Source organism: Macaca mulatta, chromosome 2 (genome assembly GCF_049350105.2).
Source record: "Macaca mulatta isolate MMU2019108-1 chromosome 2, T2T-MMU8v2.0, whole genome shotgun sequence".
NCBI lineage: Eukaryota > Metazoa > Chordata > Mammalia > Primates > Cercopithecidae > Macaca > Macaca mulatta.
This window is the reverse complement of record NC_133407.1, coordinates 169,141,020-169,162,972: the sequence shown is the minus strand read 5'-3', so window position 1 is coordinate 169,162,972 and position 21,953 is coordinate 169,141,020. Positions and strand designations below refer to the sequence as shown.

The window sequence follows — 21,953 nt, the reverse complement described above, 5'->3', positions numbered from 1 at the left end:
TTAGATTATTTACTGCTTGCTTAAAACTTTTATTTTTCAAATTATTAGAGTAATTTTCAAGCATTAAGAAAGTTCAAGAAAAAGGAAATAGAAATATCAAGTAATTCCACCATATAGAGATAACTGCTCTTTATATTTGAATGTATTCTCTAACATCATTATCAAATACTTTCATTTTTGTATTTGGGATTGTTTTAGGTATATGAATTTATTTGTATCTTTTGGATATGTTATTTTATAAACTTTTTCGAATAAAATATTATTTAAAATAAGTTTAAGAACTATCTAATTTGCATATATATGTGGTGATACATATGGCTATTCTGTAATTTAATACTTTCTTGAATTTTGTAATTTAAGATTTTAAAATCTTTTTTCTCTTTTATAAATGACATTGTGACAAACATCTCTGTACCTAAATCTTTGTCTGAGATTCTATTTCCTCTACATAGATGCCTAGAAGTAAAATTAATGGGTCAGAGGATATATTTTTAAAGCAAGGTTCTTGATAATATAATGCTGTATTACTTTGCAGAATTTTGTGTTAATATATAGATCTCCACTATCACTGTAAGTGTCTATTTTACTGTACCATTACCAGCATTGAGAATTACTATTTTTCATAAATCATGACTTTGAATCCTAGTGAATTATACTTTTTCATGTTTATTAGATATTTGTATTTCCTTTCATAATTTTTCTCTTTATATATTTTTTGCCATTCTATTTGATTGAACATATATCTCAATATCTTCATCTCTGTTGCTTCAACTTCATCTCTGATTGTATCACCATAGTCTGAGCTCTCCTTACCTTGCTCTGAATGATGGCATCATGTCTGCCTGGTCTGTATTCCAGGTTTCTTCCATTCTGATTTATTCTGCACACTGATGCCCAACAGTTACTTTGAAAATATGCTTTTATCATGTCAGTCCTGACCAAGAACCTATGACAACTCCTGGTTATTTATCTATCAGCTACATTCACCTGCCTTGTTCAGGGGAAAATTCATACCATTCTTGGATACTCCCTTATGAGTTCTGTTGAATAATTTAGGTTATTGCTATATGGACCCTATATGCACTTACGTTTTTATAAGTGGGTATTTCTATACAAAGACAGAGAGACACAATGCGGAGTACTAGAACACAAGAACTGGAAGGGGCTTTAAAGTACATCAAAACCAATTGTCCACATTCATAAATAAAAAAAAATTGGCCTACAGAGTTTAATGAATTACCCATGGTCATGGAGTCAATTCAGTGACAGAACTAGGACTAGAAACTAAGTTTCGTTATTCTCGTTTAGTGACTTTTAGATAGAGAATAATAAAAGTCATTTTTACAATTTAAAAAATAGAAACAGCTAGGAAGGCAGTTTAATTTCAATCTGTTGTTATGTATAAAAGATTGTTAAAATCATGCCACATAGAAGGCTTGAGGGTTCTTTTAACATGAATAATATGTACTTCTTATAAATCGATCAAATGTGTCATTAGAATTTCCATCAAAATTTGCACATCAGCAAATGACCTAGTTTATTTATACTTTGCTTATTTCCTTGCTAATCTATATTGTTTTATTTAATCTGCTTTGCTACAATAAAAGCACAGTATTTTTTATCCTAGCATATTGCAGATATTCACTAAGTTTCTTAATAATATCAATAAAAAATTCAATTTTCCTAGCAAATTCATATAAAAGATTTCTTTTGACTATAGTTAGGGATTTGAAGAACTACCCTTATAAAATAAAAAAAAATAGGAACTACTTCAAAATGCCTCTATTTAAATAGTAAACAACACGAACTATTGTGGAAGAATATGGGCTGTCATCCATTTAATATGATATGATTATTGCTATTTATATTCAAGAATCCCACTGTATTTGCCAAATGAAAACTTGACGGTAGTCACTGGTTTAGAAATGAGAGTTACCAAATATATTTATTATTTGTGGAAGAAGGGTAGGACAGAAGAGGTAAACGTGGAAATAGCCATGAATGGACCTAACTTTGATAGAAGCTCATTGATTTCCAAGGGCTGATTAACAAAGCACGTGTTTGCCTAACAAAATAATTGACAGAAAAGGTATTTATTAAATCACAAGGTGATTCAACTGTTTATAAAATACAAGGTTTAAACAAAACGGTAGTTCATCAGCAGCAATGAGAGCTCAGCTATGTTTTCTTTCCGTGTGCGCACGTGTGTAACCAAACAGGTCCACTGTTCACTTAACACTCAACCAATGTTTATTAAGCACCTGCTTTGTGCTAGAAGCCCTCTACTACCCAAAATAAGTAACCCTGTTATTCTGTTACAGAATACTCGACTATTCTGGACTACTGTAGAATAAAAATTAATAATAATTTATACCTGATATAAGGTGTTATAACAAAAACAATAAATTGAGTGATAAGAGGAGACAGATGAAACAGCACCCTAAATTTCTCATTTCATGTAGTATATTACTTCATTAATGACAATAATTAACCAGTCTTGAATGTTTTTCAGAAAAATAACAGTGATCATTACTAAAAGAATAAACTATACTTTAAAACTTCAAATTGCTAGATTGATAAAAGCTAAAAAGGTAATCATATATGAAAAGAGAGAGAAAGAAAGTGAGAATAGACCAAGCAAGCATAAAAACATGGAAAATATAAAAAAGATTTCTGAGATAGGACTAGATATATTTTTTACAAAAGGAATATTAGTTAATTTTATTAACATTAAAATAATAACCATAATAATTATAAAAAATAAAAAAACATAATTTAACCATAGGATAGCAGTTTAAGGACACTAGTTTTGGTATCAAAAACAGGATTCAAATATTATTCTGCCATTAACTTGTTATAATCTCTTTCCTATTGGTGTATTTAGTCTATTTACCTCAACTTTCTGCTCTAAAAAATGGAAATAAGAATAACTGAATGTAGAAAGTATTGGGAAAAGGCCGGGCGCGGTGGCTCACGCCTGTAATCCCAGCACTTTGGGAGGCCGAGGCGGGCGGATCACAAGGTCAGGAGATCGAGACCACGGTGAAACCCCGTCTCTACTAAAAATACAAAAAATTAGCCGGGCGCGGTTGTGGGCGCCTGTAGTCCCAGCTACTCGGGAGGCTGAGGCAGGAGAATGGCGTGAACCCGGGAGGCGGAGCTTGCAGTGAGCCGAGATCGCGCCACTGCACTCCAGCCTGGGCGACAGAGCGAGACTCCGTCTCAAAAAAAAAAAAAAAAAAAAAAGAAAGTATTGGGAAAAAATAGTATGCAATGCTTAGTGACCAGCACAACTAAACATTCAATAACTGTAATTTGTACTATTATGTGTTTTAAATGATGTATCTAACTATGTACCCATACAAATTAAAAAAATAGAAAAATGGTGCTGATTGTCTCAATGCAGAGTTGCCACAAGCCTTCAATTCGTGAAAAAACTCAGTATCTGTGAAGTGCAATAAAGCAAAGCACAATAAAAATAATATAAAAAACATAATAAAGAGAGATAAGAATCAAAGGAGTATTGTCCAAGATATATTGTTACCTTAAAAATTCCATGAAATATAAAATGTGAAAATCATAGAAACACAGTCAGACTTAAAAAGAAGATGATTATTTACAGAAAGCTACTAAAAGCGGCCCATGGTGCTGAAGCCATAGGCCTGCTGAAATCTGGATCCAGAATCACATCGAGATACCTAGAATTCTAGCTCTTTAGAGTAATGAGGTCAAAAAGGCTCCATTTGAAATGGTGGACCTGAACCTGGCTTACTACTTTATCACAAGGCTGCAAAAATTTGGCCAACTGCTGCCTGGGGAAACAGCTTATATAGGGCTGTAGGACCTGTGAGGTGGAAGAATAAAGATACAGCATTATGATAAAATATTCATATAAGAATGAAGCTGAAAGCTACCATTGTAAGATCTGGATTGTGACTGAGAAGATCCAGATAAAGGCAACTATAAAAGCACTAGTTAGGTACATGTGAACAAAACGAAACAAACAAAATAAAACCTGTAAAACAAAATTCTAAAACATAAACAAGTAACCTAATGGTAAGAAAATCAATCAATAATTGTAACATTCACTCCAGATAAATCTGATTTTATAAAATTATCTGACAATGACCTCAACATGAATATGCTTGAGATGCTTAGTGATAAAGTACTCATACCTAAAAAGACATGATTAAAGACAGATAGAAATAAAATGAGAATAGGTGAATAAGAGTAAAAATTAATCAGAAATCTTAAAAAATTAAAAATATTCATTAATATAAAAGTACAATAAATGAAATAAGGCAATTTCAAGGACAGAATTAAGTGAAATGGAAGGTAATGTTAAGGAATTCACTCAGAAAAAAATTGTAGTGAGAAGAATTAATTTTCTGAAAATGAAATAGCAATTGAGATACTAATCAGTAAGTTGATTAGGAAATACCAATGTATATCTTATACAAATTCCAGAAAAAGAAAATGGAGGTAATGACAAAGAAACAATAAAGAAAAGGATAATAGCTGAGAATTTTCCAAAATTGGAGTCCTGAGATTAATAAGTACATCCTGAGTTCATGACTAAAAATTCAAAATAAATCCACATCCAGACACATTTCAGAGAAACTACAAGACATTAAGGATATAGAATAAATTTCAAAAACTACCAGGAGAAAAAGCAGATTACTTATAATGAGATAAAAACAGATTGATAGATTTCTCTTAATTAAGAATAGTTGACAGAACAATAGTCTAAGATATAATGGAGTAATGTCTTTAAAATACTCAACAAAAATACCCAGATAAATTGCTATTTAAGATAAAAAACAAAATAAAGACATTTTTAGATATATAAAATGGATGTATTACCCAAGATTCTCACTAAATAATTACTAAAAAAATGTAATAAGAAAAGTGAACCCAGAAAGGAAGCCACAGGATCTAAGAATAATGGTAGGCATAGTAATATCCAAAAAATATTAGTAAATAAAATTAAGCATTGATTATAGAAAATAGTGATCACCACTTTTGAATATGGTTAAAAACAAATAGGTAAAACTAAAACTTCATTACACAATTATAGTAACAAGATTGATACCTAATAGGTAATTAAAAGATGCTATGCTAACCACCTTTTTTATACTAAGAAGAAGGTCAGAAATACTAAAAGGTCGATTTCATATTTTCTTAGAAAAATATATAGTTCAGTATACACAAAAGAATTTTAGAATTAGTGCTAAAGAAACAGATAAACCACCTACAGATTTCAAGCCAGAAGTAAAATCCATGTACCAGATAAAATCACAAAATAAACTAAAAAAATTTTTCAATTAAAACCATATAAACACATCATTTTATTTTAATGCATTTAAATTCAGAAATAATAAAAATAGAGCAAATATGTTTACAAAGTAAAAACATACCCTTCTAAATATCTCAAGGGTTAAAAATAAAACAGATATTATGAAATATTTAAAATTGAACAAAACGACATATCAAAACATGGTATGCAGCTAATGAGAAACCAGGAGAAAAATTTAGAGTCTGAAATTCATTTTTAAAGATAATAAAAATTATTGAAAGTAAAAGGGTAATAATTCAATTCAAGAATCTAGAAAAAGAAAAATGGCCTAAAAATATAAAAAAAATGGAAGGAAATAATGCTAATGCTGATAAAAGCAGAAAGTAATGACTTAGGCTACAAATAAATAATAAAGTAGATAAGCAGAATCAAAATCCAGTTTTTGTACAAATGTAAATGAAACAGAAAAATGTCTAGGGTCTAATAAAAGAAAAGACAGAAGTGTCAAATAAATAATATTATGAATAAGAGGAGAACATAACTAAGGACAAAAAATTAAAAATCATAAGAATATATAAATAACTTTATACAAATAAATTGAAGAATAAACTGTGAACTGTACTTAAAAAATAACTTCCCAAAATTGACTAGAGAAGAATCAGAAATTTCCTCTATGATTATTGGTTTACTTAGATATTCTGATATTCAAGTCTGCCTACCTTACAACCTACTGATGAAAATTACCAAGTTCAGATGATTTTAGATGCAAGTTTAACCAAACACTCAGAATAAATAATCCCAATAATATGAAAACTGTTTAAGATATAGAAAAAATGAAATGTTACTCAACTTATTTTGTGAGGCTAGTATCACTGTCACAGCAAAACTCTACAGTAACAATTAAAAAAATAAGAATTAAAGATTGACCTCCCCATGTAAGCATACTACATATCAGTAAATTAAATAGTAGATTAAAAACTACACCAAGAGCAAGAATATTTTTTCCAAGAATATAAGAAATGTTTAATATCAGGAAATATATTAATATCATATAAAATATTAACATAGTGGAAAATTTTATCATAGTATTGATGCAGAAAATGCATTACATAAAATTTAACTAGTATTTCTGATTAAAAACACTTAGAAAACTATAAATAGCTTAGGAATATATTAAGAACTTCCTTAATACAATAATTTCAATTTCTCAAAATCCCAAGCAAATGTTATGTTTCTAAAACATTTCCATTAAAATAAGAAATAGAATAGATATTTTTAATATGACTATCCTATGACCATATATACAGAGGTTTAGTAATGCAATATGACAGGAAAAAATTGAACATTTAAGAATTAGAGTTTAAGAGAATGCCTGTCATTATTTACTGCTGACATACATGTTGATGTAGAAAACTTGAGAATTTACCAGTTTAGTAATTCAAAGTACTAAGAGAGCTAAGCAAAGTTGCTGAATATATACCAATAATAACCAATAAACAATGAAATGGAAAACAGATATGAATATAATAGTGTAAGAATCTAAGTTATATGAGGAAAAAATTTACAAAATAGGTTCAAGAAATTTATGATGGAAACTTTAAAACATTATTAAATGATATGAAGATGATCACAAATAGAGGGATATAGTATGTCACTGGGCAGCAAGACACATTATAAAAATGTCAATTCTCCCCAGATTATTTTCTAATGTTAATGTAATTACAAATAAAATTCAGCAAGACTTTTGCTAAACTTAACCAACTAGCCCTAAAATTCATATTGAATAGCAAAAGACCAACAGAGCTAAAAGAATTTTAAAGAGGAACAAGGTAGAGAGACTTATCTTACCAATAGAAAGAATATTATAAAGCTATGGTAATTAAGGGTTATGGTGTTAGTACAAGGATAGAAAAATAGTGCATTGGATCAAATAAAGATCATATAAACAGATTTGATATAGGCAAAAGATGGCATTACAAATTAGTCAATAAAGAATGACTAATTTTTTAAATAATGCTGGGATAATTGGGTTATCCATATGGAAAAAGAATAAAATAGGGTGCATATAAGGTACCATAACCAAAAATAATTCCAGAAGGATTAGAGATCTAAATGTAAAAGGGAAACTTTTAAAACTGTTAGAAGAAAATACACAAAAGGTAAATGACCTTGGCATGTGAAAGGATTTCTTAAATGACATAAAAGCACAAATTATAAAGGAAAATATCAATAAGCCTAACTGAGTTAATATTAAAAGCTTTATAAAAACAAATACTACAGAAGCCACAGTTAAAAGGGAACCTACAAATTGGGAAAAAAATCTTTGTAATCTCTGTGGCCCAAAATATGAAATCCAGAATATTACAACAACAGCAACAACTAATACCAAAAACCAAATCAAGTCAAACAAAACAAAACTCTTCCAAAATAATAACAGCACAATAACAACACAACAAATAACCCAATAGAAAGATGGACAAAAGATACAAATTAGGCAACACAGAAGAGAAAATCCCAATGGCTTGCAAGTAAAAAAAAAAAAAAAAAAAAAAGAAATATTATTTAATTTCGATCAGACTGACAAAAATTTTAAAAAGTCCGACCATCAAAAATGTTGTGAAGCATGTGGAGAAGCGCTCATAGATTGTTACTGAGAATATAAACTGGTACAAACACATTGGAGAGAGATTTTACAATACCTAGTAAAGTTCAAAATGCATATTTCTTAAAGTTTAGCAATTCTACTTCTATGTATATACATCTATAAAAATGTTAACTGTGGTCTTGTTTGTGATTGGGAAACATTAAAATAATGTCCAACAATGAGAGAATTGATAAATAAATTTTAGTAATACATACAGAAGAATACATTTCATATAAACCAAAATATATGGCTTATGTAAAACTAATTCATGATGACAGAGGTGACAGTGGTTTTGCTTGTTTTTTACCTTTGTTAAAACTTTGGAAAATTTCACCTTCAAGGGGCACATACAAAGGACTCTTCTTAGGTATTATAAATATTCTGTATCTTGGGTTGGGTGTTGTCACATGTATACTCATGAAGGTAAACACTTAATTTGTCTAGTTTACTGTATGTAACCTATAATAAAATAATAAAAAATAGGTTCAGAAACAAATGTTCCAAATTATTAAACTTTGTTTAACCTGGGTTCTGGATTCTTGTACTTCATATTATCCTTTATACTTTTATGTGATTTAATTTTTTTTTTTTTTTTTTTTGAGACAGAGTCTCACTCTGTCCACCAGGCTGGAGTGCAGTGGTGCCATCTCAGCCCACTACAGCCTCAGCCTCCTGAGTACAAGCGATTCTCCTGCCTCAGCCTCCTGAGTAGATTACAGGCACGTGCAATCATGTGTGGCTAATTTTTTGTATTTTTAGCAGAGACAGGGTTTCGCCATGTTGGCCAGGCTGGTCTCGAACTCCTAACCTCAAGTGATCCTCCCACCTTGGCCTCCTAAAGTGCCAGGATTATAGGCGTGAGGCACCATGCCCAGCCTGTGTTTTAAATATTTTACATTAGAAAGTATATAAGGCAAACACCACAGATCTTCCTAACTAGAATTAATCGAGGTAAAGGAAAGCACTAGTGTCATCTTCTCTTCATTATCTCTGATAATAGAGCCCAATATTAATAAGCACTTCACAGCCAAACATGCCTACAAAGTGATCATTTTGTTGAACCAAAAGCAAAAGTTTTCATTCATTTCTTGACTGACTGTAGAATCTCAGGTTTCCTTAAGTGAGTGACCAGAGGGATATATTGTTGATACAGACAGATGCTGCCAATGCACAAAAATCATCCATTTAGGATTTTCAGTTGAGGAAGGGAGGCATGCATTGCTAAAGGCTTTACTTACATGAATTAACAGAACCAACAGGTGACTTTGTATCAATACTGCTATTGGCTGGCGGGTTTCACCTCTGGTTTCAGAAAAGAAAGAGACGATAGATACCTTTTCAATGCTGCATTTCAAGTCAACCGTATGAAAAGCAAGATTTTATTCCAGTCACTTTTCTTTCTCTCACAATGTGGGAGAAAAGTGCCAGCCACTGCTACTCTCGCCTCTAACCACGGTACAGATGTTTGAAAAATACGAAAACAGAGAAATGAAACAAAAAGGAAACCCTCAAAAATTAAGTTTTGCATAAATGAAAAATCAGTATTTATGTATTATAACTGCAAAAAGATCAATGGACTTTTTTCTCCTGTGTTAAACAAAAATAAACACAGACATTGATTTTTTGACTTAGTGTTTTGTTGAAACCAGCAATTACAAGGACCAACTCAAACATGGCTAAAAGTGGGAATAAAACTAAGATTTCTTTTAATCTGATAAAAGACTTTTTTTTTTAATCTCCAAGAACGTTACAGTATGACCTACTTAAGTGAATACTTATTAAAGAAACAGATTCATTTTAAAAACATGTTTTTAGGTAAATAGGAATGGTGCAAGTGTTTCTTTGAAATCTTACAAAAGATAAAAATTAATTGAACTAAATAAGGTTCCTTACCCTAAGCAAATAAGAAATGGCTTAGAAAGAAATGTCTTCAAACTATTGGAATGTATATTCCTTAGTTGGTGTAACCAATGTGAGGTCTCAGTTACTCTAATAGCAAATGTCCTATTAGATTTAAGCACCTCAGTGCAAATTATTAAAATGAGACTGCCTTTGTTTAAAAGAAAGCTTTCAAAAATGTAATGTAATCTCTGAGGGAGTATTGCCTGAAATGAAAGTTTTAGGCCTAGCTCTGCCACAATCCTATTGTGCATCTTCGTTCATCTGATTAAACATCTTTGGGTCTCAACATTCACATACATTCACATTTCTAAAGTGAGTGTGACATAAAGTCATAGCTTGATCATCAAACTCCTTTCTAGCCCTAAAATTCTATGAATCTAATGAGATTAATTTATCATGAGGTGCTTTTCTTCTTTCCTTTGTTAATTTCCTTACATTAAAGAGACTAATAAATGATCAAATAAGCAAATAAATAAATATTAAAAACACATACACACACTGATAGCTATCCCTTCGAATAGGAAGAAAGACCTTTTTTTTTTGTTTGTTTGCCATTATCTATTCCCTAATGTGTATTTAAAAAGGCAGCTCCCACAAAAAGATTTTTATTTTTTTCTAAATCAAAAATAGCATACCATTTGTTTGCCATTTAAGTTCTATTAAGAAAGAAAACACAAAATCATTATGGAAATCCTATTAGGAACTTTAGAAAGAAAAAGCTGATGAAATTCCATTTACAATTCAAATTGTTCATTCACGCATTTTCTTTTGCAGAAACTTTAAATGCTGCCTCAAACAATCTTCACCTCTTTTTCCAGGGACAACATCCCTAACTCTGCAAAAAAACACAAGGGTGTCTTCTCACACCCTTCCCACCTGTCCTCTGAGGTAGTTGTTCCACAAAGCTAAGGTATAGATTACAGCAAGAGATATTTGGGATAGGAGTAAAACATTTCACCCTGGAGACAGTACTGTGTTCAGTTTGCCAAGTCTAAAAGAAAGTTAAGCCTCATCATCACTTTGGCAAGAAATCTGGTTCTCATGGATGGACAATGATTATCATTTTTACACAAAACTTTTGAAAATGAAAGTACCTGATCACCAGCCAGAAAATAAGTCCGAGAATGCAAGTTTTTCACGTCAATATTTAAAGCAGACAAAACACTATCAGTGTACCCTTAACAGACCTGAAGCGTCTAGAAAGAATACAAGGCAGCTGACACCTTGGTGAATAAGAGCAGCTCAGTTTTATGAAAAGGCCAAAGTCTTAGGGCAAACTCTCTATTGTTCCAAGTGCTGATATACCTATGGCATCAACAAAGGCAAAACACTGTGGGGGGCAATAGGCAAGGCTTCTATTACAGGCAAGGCTCCTATTAAAGGCTGAGACCCTCTGGACTGCACACTCAAGGAACCCCAAGGGTGGGTCCCTGAGGGGAGGAAGTTTCCTCAAACAGAATGGCCAGAGGCCGAAGCTACACAGCGTAGGAGTACTCCCTGCTGGCAGCTGAGGTTGGAAATGAACTGGTGATGTCCTAGAGAGGGCTGCCTAAATTTTCTGTGAGGAGGCTAATGGAGATACAGTGCTTTTGAGGGGACAAGAGCATGGGTCTGATTAGGTTTAGATAACTCCAGATATTATGCTGAGTGAGGAGGAGGTTAAGGGAAGCTACCGATGGCAGGAACTCCAACAACTGACAAAAGCTATGTGTAGAGCTGGTATATACAACTTTCACTTAAGTTTCCCATCTAGTGTCATTCCATAAAGCATACACAGCTGTATGTGCACATGTGTGTGGGGTACAGAGCATGCAGGAAGAAATCTATTTCTGTGCAGTTCATTTTACCCCTGCAAGAACAATCTTTGAAACAGTCTAATGTATTCACAACATTTATGTTTCACAAGGAATCCTATCCATAATTCTGATGAACCTGCCTGGTATGCCCCCTGTACCACTACACCTAAGCCCTAGGCAGGTGGTCTTTGTATAGGCCTGGGGCAACCACACGGGTTTCTCCTCAGTGCTCTGCTCTGTTAGGGTTCTTCTGCATAATAAAATGAAGGTCAAAATGGCAGCCTGCTAAAAGCAGCAGTATTTCAGTTGCAGGAATAACTTGCTTGTCATCAACTTGTTAATGCAATAGTCAAACATTTCTCTGATATGTACAGTATCAGCTAACTTCAGCAGATAAAGGGTCTAGAACAGGAAGATGCTGCAGATGCTTTAGCTCAGAGGAAGGCTTAGCAGAGCCAAAACGTCAGCAGGGCCTGTTTGTTCCATACTTTCCATCGGGCTCTGTGAAAGAAACGTTAGATTACTGCAATGACAAGTTTGTGACAAGCAAGTCATTTGTGCAACTGGTGCGCTCCTGTTTTTATCTGTTTACCATTCAGACTTGTGAATGCCATTTCAAGCACTTAGAGGATTTCTGGCTCCCATTAAGGGGAAATGGTTCCTCCATGTTTAGAATTTTCTACCTCAAAGAGAATTACTAAGCAATTATTTGTTCGTGTGGTCAGTGTCACACAAAAGCACTCTTGAGTTGTTTAGTTGGATTCTGAATCATGAAATGAGGTCCTGAAGACTGGATAGCTTGGAGCATCAAAAATTTCCCATCTAGTTTATTGGAATGACTACAAAGCAAGCCTGTGAGAGTCAATAAAATTATGGCCAGCTTGAAATACCTTGCCCTTTTGCTCTGGGATCATATATCAAGGCCATATGCTTCAAGGCACATAAACTCACTTGTAACAAGTAGATCCTGAGAAGCTAAGGCCTGGCGATGTCATACACTGACATGTGATCTAGCATATGATTGTTTTGGTGACAAGGACCACATTAGTTGCTGAGAAGAGAATTTACACTGACTTCTCTCCATACTTTGTGGGTAACTACAGGGTCATTACTAATCCAGAGAACATTTTAACTGTGGTAAAATAAAGTAACATAATATCAAAATAATAACTAGGGTCATCCTCACTAGGCTGACTTTTTAATAGTGAATGGAAACCCTGGTGGAGTGGAGATCAAGAATTCAAGATCCTCTCATTAGATTCTTCACCTGAAGTTGCTGAGTTTCTTCAAGTCATTTTAACCTCTTGGGAGGAAGGTAGAAAATAACAGTACATGTGCCTTTTCCATCTGACACAAATGGTCTCAGGGTCAGTATTACAAAAGATGAAGAGTGCCTTCAGAACTCAAGAACAAGAATGCTACTCTCTAAACATCATTTATTCTTTCTACAGTTTTACATTTTTGCCCATTGTTGGTACTGAATTTATACATAACCCTAGGTATAACTCTTATTTATTTATTTATTTATCTATTTGAGATGGAGTCTCGCTCTGTCGCCCAGGCTGGAGTGCAGTGGCCGGATCTCAGCTCACTGCAAGCTCCGCCTCCCGGGTTTACGCCATTCTCCTGCCTCAGCCTCCCGAGTAGCTGGGACTACAGGCGCCCACCACATGGCCTGGCTAGTTTTTTGTATTTTTTTTTAGTAGAGACGGGGTTTCACCGTGTTAGCCAGGATGGTCTTGATCTCCTGACCTCGTGATCCGCCCATCTCGGCCTCCCAAAGTGCTGGGATTACAGGCTTGAGCCACCGCGCCCGGCCTTATTTATTTATTTTTGAGATGAAATCTCACTCTTGTCGCGCAGGCTGGAGTGCAATGTTGTGATCTAGGCTCACGGCAACCTCCATCTCCCGGGTTCAAGCTATTCTCCTGCCTCAGCCTCCTGAGTAGCTGGGACTACAGGCGGCCACCACCACACCCAGCTAATTTTTGCATTTTTAGTAGAGACGGGGTTTTACCATGTTGGACAGGCTCGTCTTGAACTCCTGACCTCAGGCAATTTGCCCACCTTGGCCTCCCAAAGTGCTGGGATTACAGGTGTGAACCACCGTGCCTGGCCCAACTCTAGGTATAACTCTTAAAGAACGTAACAGAATGAGGCTTTGAAGCAGACACAGATGTACACTATCTGGGGAAGCAAGTCAAAGCCGGAACAGGGGGAATGTCAAGGACTAGACAAAAGTAATGATGTAAAGTGAAGCAGAGCTTAGAAAGGGCTACTAGAGAATGTTACAGAAAGCGATAATAGTACTCATTGAATAAAAATTGTATTGTGAATGATCCTTTGCCAGACACTATATGTATTATACAATTTACATGTGTAATTTAATCATTACAACAATTCTATGGTATATGCATGCTCAATATTTTTTCAGATGTGAGAACTAAAATGTAGGGATTTAAGTACTTGACACCATAAACATGTAAGCTGCAGAGATTTGAAACTAGTTTTCCCATATTCCAAAGCCCATATACTCTTAACCACAAAAGAACGAAAGTCATTTCCACTGCCTTCAGAAGTCTTCTCTCTCTTGCTTACTGGAAAACATTTCAGTCTGTAAATGTAGGAATTCATTAATTTCATACAAAGGGGCCAGTGAGAAGATTCAAGTTTTATCTGTGTTGCCATCCTTATTAGGCCTCTGAGAAAGCTGAGTTTCATCAAGATGTCATTCCTTTCTCCAAGCCTGACCTATTCCTACTTTAATGCACTAGGGAAGAGGTAAGTGATTCTAACCTAATCACGTATCTCTGTGCTATGAATGGAGGGTGTTTGGCGGCATCTCCTTGTGTCCATGCCAATTCCTTTCTCTCTCTTCATGTGTATAGCCTTTAGTTCATCCTACTCTTTGCTCCCATATTACTTCCAGGGGGCCTTCTTTTGTCACTTGTCTGCTATTCTTTTTTAGGTGGGGGAAGGGGCGGACAGCTTTCTTACCATGACAAGGATCACTGAAACAGTCTCAACTTCAAACTTTGCACAGAATGTATCCTTTGTTCGGTCTTCTGCTTTGTTTCTCTTTAATGATAGCTTTGCCATGAGTCCCATTTGTATGTAACTCAGAGCTATGCAAATCAAGCTGGTAAGCAAGCATTTGCAGTTACTCAATCTTAAAATGAATATGTGTCCAACCAGTGGAAACCTGAGTGAGTAATGTCTCCTGAACATTATGTGTGGAATGGCCGCTTTCCTTGATGGGTGGCAAAGAATAAACTCAGTGAGATCTGCATTATATTCCCAGGTCGCTTTTTAGTGTGTGTTCAGAGTGTGTCACAAGACTGGTTTTAGCTTATGTAAAATTTTTTCTTATAGTAGTTCCACATTTTTTTTTAACTTCTTGGGGTCTCCAAAACACAGAATTCTTAATAGCTACTGAAAAATCCCCATGCCTGAAGAATCCTAAGATCCCAGAGCAAGAATATGGTAAAGAACATTAAATAACCCATGGTCTGGGTCTTAATCTGGTGCTCACAGTGATCATTCAGTCTCTGCTGCATACCACCAGGGCACGGAACTCTCCACTGTAAGACACTTTAGTCTGATCTGTTCTTCATTATGTTGAATCTTAATCTGTATTAGTCCATTCTCATCCTGCTATGAAGAAATATAATCTGTATTAGTCCGTTCTCATGCTGCTATGAAGAAATATCCAAGACTGGGTAATTTATAAAGAAAAGAAGTTTATATGACTCAGTTTCACATGGCTGGGGAAGCCTCAGGAAACTTACAATGGTGGCGTAAGGTACCTCTTCACAGGGCAACAGGAGAGAGAATGAGTGCTGAGCAAAGGGGGAAAAGCCCCTTATAAAACCGTCAGATCTCATGAGAACTCACTCACTATCATGAGAAAATCATGGGAGTAATTGCTTCCATGATTCACTTACTTCTCACCAGGTCCCTCCCACGACACATGAAGATTATGGGAACTACAATTTAAGGTGAGATTTGGGTGAGGACACAACCAAACCATATCATAATCTATCTTTCTAAAATCCCCCCTAGGGCATCTAGTTATTTCTCACCCTAACTTTCAGTTCACAGCTTCAGAAAATTATTAGTTTAATGGCTCATTTAATGACAACCCTTTTGTGTATCACACACCAACAACTGGGTTTAGATTGTCCTACCTTGTCCCTTTCTCCTCACCCAACATGATTTAAGTTCCCACTCCACCCCTCTGACAAGCCAGGGAGAAATAAAAGCTAGTCACACCCATTTCTCATTTCCATTTGGATGTAGGTAATACATATGGCAAAGCATTCTTAATCTCTTTGATATTCTGTCCTATTCTGTGGAAAAATCTTCCCGGACAACCTCAGGTATCTTTGATTGATATGGCTATTTATAGATTGACCATTTAATTTATTGTCTAAACAGGGACATTTGTGACAGTGAAAGGGCCTTATAAATAATTATACCAAGACTACAGGCTTAAACCGAAACTGTCCCAGGCAAACTTACATAACACCTTGCATATACTTTTACTTCAATACCCATCTTTTTGCATAAAAATTTTCATGTCTGTTTTTCCCACCAACCTGTGAGTACTCTTTAGCAATAGCAATTTTACCTATATAGCTTCAGTTCCTAGAAAAGTACTTACAAGTATAAAGACCTGGGGGTAAATATGTACTGATGCACATGCATATGCATATATGCATGTGTATGTGTTAGAATTGATGGTGTATTTTTCAATAATTACATTCTGTGGATCTCTCCTCTTATTTCATGGCAAATACCACCAACACATGTTAACTTCTTATTTCTGGAGATGAATCAAAAATGTTTCATTTAATGCCATAGGAAGAAAATGGTTTCAGTATATTGGTAATGGGTTTGCTTTTAATATTGACAGCAACAAACAGAAAGTGAAATGTGACAAATTTTTCACTAAAAGTCTACTGCACATTTTTTTTAACAAATCACTGAACAATAAGCTCTAATCCCTTTCTTCACAAGTATTATAAATTGTTTCAGGCCGTGCACGGCGGCTCATGCTTGTAATCCCAGCATTTTGGAAGGCCGAGGCAGGCGGATTTTGAGACCAAGAATGGCCAACATGGTGAAACCCCGTCTCTATTAAAAATACAAAAATTAGCTGGGCGTGATGGTGGGTACCTGTAATCCCAGCAGGAGGCTGAGGCACGTGAATCGCTTGAACTTGGGAGGTGGAGGTTGCAGTGAATCCGAGATGGTGCCACTGCACTCCAGCCTACAGCTTGGGCGACAGATTGAGACTCCATCTCAAAAAATAAAAAAAAATAAAAAAAAAAAAATGTCAGCAGCTGTACCCACAATTTCAAGTTTGTAGTACATCAATTATTATAGGAAATGATGGTAACTTAAGGGTGCTCCTTTAATCTCCACTAAAATATTGATGGCATTTCTACTGCTTTCACCCTGGTCAAGCACATTTGGAAGTCCTGGTAACTTCTGGCAGTTTTTTGCTTCTGAGTAACAGTGGTTTTAAAAAAAAAGAAAGGTAAGGAGAAAGCGCCTGGAAAATGTGAACCACTTAGAGAAGTCATTTCTTCCCTTCTCACTGACACATGCAGACCGCTCCAGAAAGATGTGACTCTACACTGGTTAAAGAGCTTCATAGAGGATAATCTCACAACTTCCCTTTCAGTGTTTAGCACACACTATTAAGAACCTACCTCATTATCAAACCTTAAGATTTTCTGTTGCAGCATATTTTGTCATTATCAGACCTCAGTGAAGAAAAGAGAGAAAGCCTTGTTTCCCACTTCTCCTTACTTGCTTAACAGCTACTATTAGCTCTCTACTTTAACATTCCTTTTTCCAAGATAAAAAAGTCAATGTTTTTGACTCTTCCTTGAGAATTTTTTTTTTAAATGTTAAATATAAATTTGTTTGGAGGGGTTTGATAATTCTGTCTCTCTAAGATGTTTGTATTCAGTTTTATCTGAAATCAGAACAAGCATGATTAAGTATCTAATCTATGCTCATAAGAAATAAAAGAAATATCTGTATTCTGCATGCTTCTTATACATTCCACTATTATAGCTATTTAAAATTTCAGTTTGACATTTCGCACTCTTGATTAACTTTCTATAATCTACTTCTAGATGCTATTTTTCCCACAGAGGAAGTCATTCTTTATTTTCAGTCCATCAATGACATTTACCAAACCCATCATGGATAATGAAAAATATAAAACTTACAAGATTCAAAAGAAACAAAGTTACATGTCTGTTATTTCAGAGTCTTAAATATGTGGAAAAAAGAAGACAATCTCACACAAAAGAAGAAACATGGATAAGCATGCTCAGGTGTTTGGTGCTAGCTCACCAGCTATTAGTACAGGCAAACTAATACAGCTATATGGAATTCACTATACAAGTGATAAAGAAGCAGTGGATGAAATGCCACTTTTGAGGTCTGTTTTCTCTCCTGAAGAAAACTAACAATAACTTTTATTTAACAACATTTTGTTTATTCCCAGTTTTACTGAGTGTTCATTTCAGTCCTCCCTCTGAAGTGGTTATACTTATCTCTCAAATTGTTGTTATTTGGACATTGTACATAAAAGCATTGCACTTTGAAAGCATGCATTCCTTGTCCTCAACATCTAAAATAATGATTTGCAACCATTTAGAAGTTCTGGTATCCTGTTGTTAATGTGATTTTTGCATCACTCTTCCCTGCCTATTCCTTAAAACATAATTTTAAATGAAAATTAATTTCATTATGAGACTTTGAAATGTCTCTAACAATAATTTAGAATACACTGAATTTGCCAATATTGGAAAACATGTATCTAGTCTAGATTATCAAGCCAGAATCCAGGACTGACCTCAATAGCATGTCACTTCTATATCTCTCAATACTGAGTCTCATCCCCTACTAATCATTTCCTGAGAATTCTGAAGTGCTTGCCCCAAAATAAATAGGTTAGAATTTTTTATTTTTTGGTCATTTAAGACAGAATTAAAGGCTCTGCTGGTTACATGAAGTTATATCATAATACTAGCTTTGCCTTAGTTCAGCAAAACTTTCACTGGGCTAAGAAAGAAGACAATATATTATCAAGGCATTGTGTCCTGGTATCATCAAACAATGGGCAAATCAATTTTACCAGGTCTCTCCTAGGATATTTCATTGAATAAAAGTTAGAGTTTCATGTCTATAATTTGCAGGACAGAATTATTAAAAATGGTTGTATTTAAGTGCATTTTCCCAAATAGTGAGTTTCCTTTTGGCAGAAAAGAGACAATGAAGGTAAATGTGAGAGTATCATCAACCACAAACTAGTAAGCTGAACTCAAGTATGATAGCAACCTTCCTGTGTGATCCGCCATAGAGCACCATTTGTGCAAGAGTCTGAATTTCTATACTTACTTATTTTTAAACATAACAATGTTTTTAATAAGTGGCTTATCTATTAAGTTTATAGAGAACCTTCCACTAAAGAGATTACTTATTCTAATCTATTCTTTTGTCCAATCTTGTCTCCATTTTTGCCCAGTGTTTTGTTTTTATAATATTTTATTCTATAAAAATCTATATTATACATTTTCTACCTGCCTTATCTATTCTTATACATTCACAATCTATTCTACTCTTAGTATACAATTTGAACAGATTCACATACATAAATCAACATTCATTACTTCTGGGCATATAAATGGTTGCTGGGTCCATGACTGCTGGTTAAATAGGTAGCTTCCAGGCCACTATGACATAAGCAAAAACTGAAAAGTGTTATGTTTTATAATTATTGAGGAAAAGAGGATTTTCATTATGGAGACATATACAACTATCTCAAAGGCTTATTTTTCCAAAAGGAACAATGGCAATGTCCCCATTCTGGGATATGTGCATTGAAAATTCAGTATCAACCTCTTCCAAAAAGGTAGATATTTTGAGGTATTAAAAAGCATTCTTTTATTAGTGATAACACCTCGTACTTGGGGTCCTTTTGAGTTGAAAGTTGGCAAGTAGATTTTTCAGTAAGGCAGGGGTGGGAATCACTATAAATTCATAAACTAAAAAGAAGAATGACAATTTGTTGGCCCCAAAATAGGGGATGGGGGAGATTTCTTTTGTCTTTTTTTTTTTTTTGAGATGGAGTTTCGCTCTTGTTGCCAAGGCTGGAGTGCAATGGCGTGATCTTGGCTCACCGCAATCTCTGCCTCCCGGGTTTAAGCGATTCTCCTGCCTCAGCCTCTTGGGTAGCTGGGATTACAGGCCTGCGCCACCATGCACGGCTAATTTTGTATTTTTAGTAGAGACAGGATTTATCCATGTTGGTCTGGCTGGTCTCGATCTCTCTACCTCAGGCGATCCACCCACCTTGGCCTCCCAAAGTGCTGGGATTACGGGCATGAGCCACTGCACCTGGCCTAGGAGATTTTGGAATAAAGGTGTCCCTGTGACTAAAAACATAGAACTGGTCATAGATAGTCTGTTTACCTCTAGTATCTTTTGGAGCAAGGGTGTGGGTCTCTGTTGAGTGGTGCCTATCATTAGGCATCACAGCAACATCAATAAAACTCATCTCCATAATATAGTAGATTTTACATCATGTTAAGGTAGACCTTTTAAACAACTCCTTCAAGTGTTCTGTTGATTTCCAGCCAGACAGTCAGACAGCTATTTCTTTTTTAGCAGGAGTAGTCAAGGCTAAAGTCAATACATGTGCCTTCCTTGCTGAGGTAGAATCAGGCATATTCCATCAACACATATGTCCCACTGTTCTCATTTCTCTCACTTTACTCTGTGATCAGTAGACAAAGTATATACTAAAGAAGAAAGAGCTGAGGAAGTTGCTAGGATTTCTAAAGAAGAAGAATCCAAATCTTGCCTACTTTAGGAAAAAACATTCTAGTATTAATTGAAAAGAGATGGTTAAATTGCAACCCATAAATCAAAATGTAGTTCCAAAGTGTGTCTATAGTGATCTACAAGCAAATACAATTTCTCATATTCTTTTTTTTTTTTTTTTTTTTTTTGAGACAGAGTCTTGCTCTGTCACCAGGCTGGAGTGCAGTGGTGCGATCTCAGCTCACTGCAACCTCCACCGCCTGGGTTCAAGGGATGCCTCTGCCTCAGTCTCCCAAGTGGCTGGGATTACAGGCACATGTCACTACACCCGGCTAATTTTTTGTATTTTAGTAGAGACAGGGTTTCACCATGTTGGCCAATATAGTCTCGATCTCCTGACCTTGTAATCCGCCTGCCTCGGTCTCCCAATATATTCTTAAAATATATTCTGCAGGCTAATTCTATGTTCTCATCTCATTCCTGTTTCTTCCTCTGTTCCAGAAAGGATTAGTGTCTAGCATACAACAAACAGTATATAATAAAGAACAGATAATACATACTCATAAAATTCTGAATCCACAGCAAAAAGAGGGTAAGGTCTTAGTCTAGCAGGTAAGTCTTATCGACAGTAATAAAGGCATATTTCTAAGCCATCCATGGAAAATACCAAAAATGTTTTCCATTATATCTTGAGGTGAAGTTTTGGTGGTATAAAAAATTATGGTTAATGCTGTGTATGTTATGTTTTATTTGGCTTCATTCTGGGACCACAAAAACAGATCTAACTATAGATAGGGGTAGGAGAGCATTTGTGTTTCTTCATTAGAAGCTGTGCATGTTAGTCTAATGTATAAGAATTAGGAAAACAATACCAAATCCCTTGATGCAGGCCATGTCATAAATCCATTTATAGTTATATAATATTTTCCTTTTTCTTATTATTTCAACCTTCATGCTTCTTTCTTCATTTAAAAAACTTTGGGGTCAGCCCTCATATTACCAGATGATTTCTGGTAGTTGAAGCCCTTGGAAAATTCATTTGTCCATCCATGTTGCCTAGTTTAGTACAACACTCCAAGGGGAACATCCTTCTACCAAAGGCAATGACTAACTGGATTTAAAAAATAACTTCTATAAATATGACATAATATCTGGGGGCCACATTTATAGCTGGTCAAATGCACTGCTAGCGCTACAAAAGGCTCATGATTATGAGGCAATAACATGTACCTTTCTCTTTCTGACGAGAAACTATAGGTCCTGAGTTGTATTAAGACTGCACCAATACTGTTCGTTAAACATTTCTTTTCTGAGTCTCAACAAGTCACCTTAAAATCTATGGTATATAGCAGATCTTGAGCACCTACATGAAAAGCAAGTGCTCAAATGTTAGAGATCTGAATTGAAATCAAGATTGAGATGCATCCAACTTAGGAGTTACTGCTGGTTCAATGAGTCCAAGGAAGAG

At 34.9% G+C, this 21,953-nt stretch overlaps 1 protein-coding gene across 48 annotated transcripts in view; it reads right to left on the bottom strand.

Annotated features, from left to right (window-relative positions):
* ZBTB20 (zinc finger and BTB domain containing 20) overlaps positions 1-21,953 on the bottom strand; it is an 814,450-nt gene that overhangs the window by 242,738 nt on the left and 549,759 nt on the right. For 9 of the 48 annotated variants that reach the window (XM_077993886.1, XM_077993908.1, XM_077993883.1 and 6 more), the window contains one exon: positions 16,817-16,941. The exons of the other annotated variants lie outside the window; for them this stretch is intronic. The gene's annotated coding sequence lies outside the window, so the exon portion shown is untranslated. The remainder of the gene's footprint in view (positions 1-16,816; positions 16,942-21,953) is intronic. 48 annotated transcript variants of the gene reach the window in all.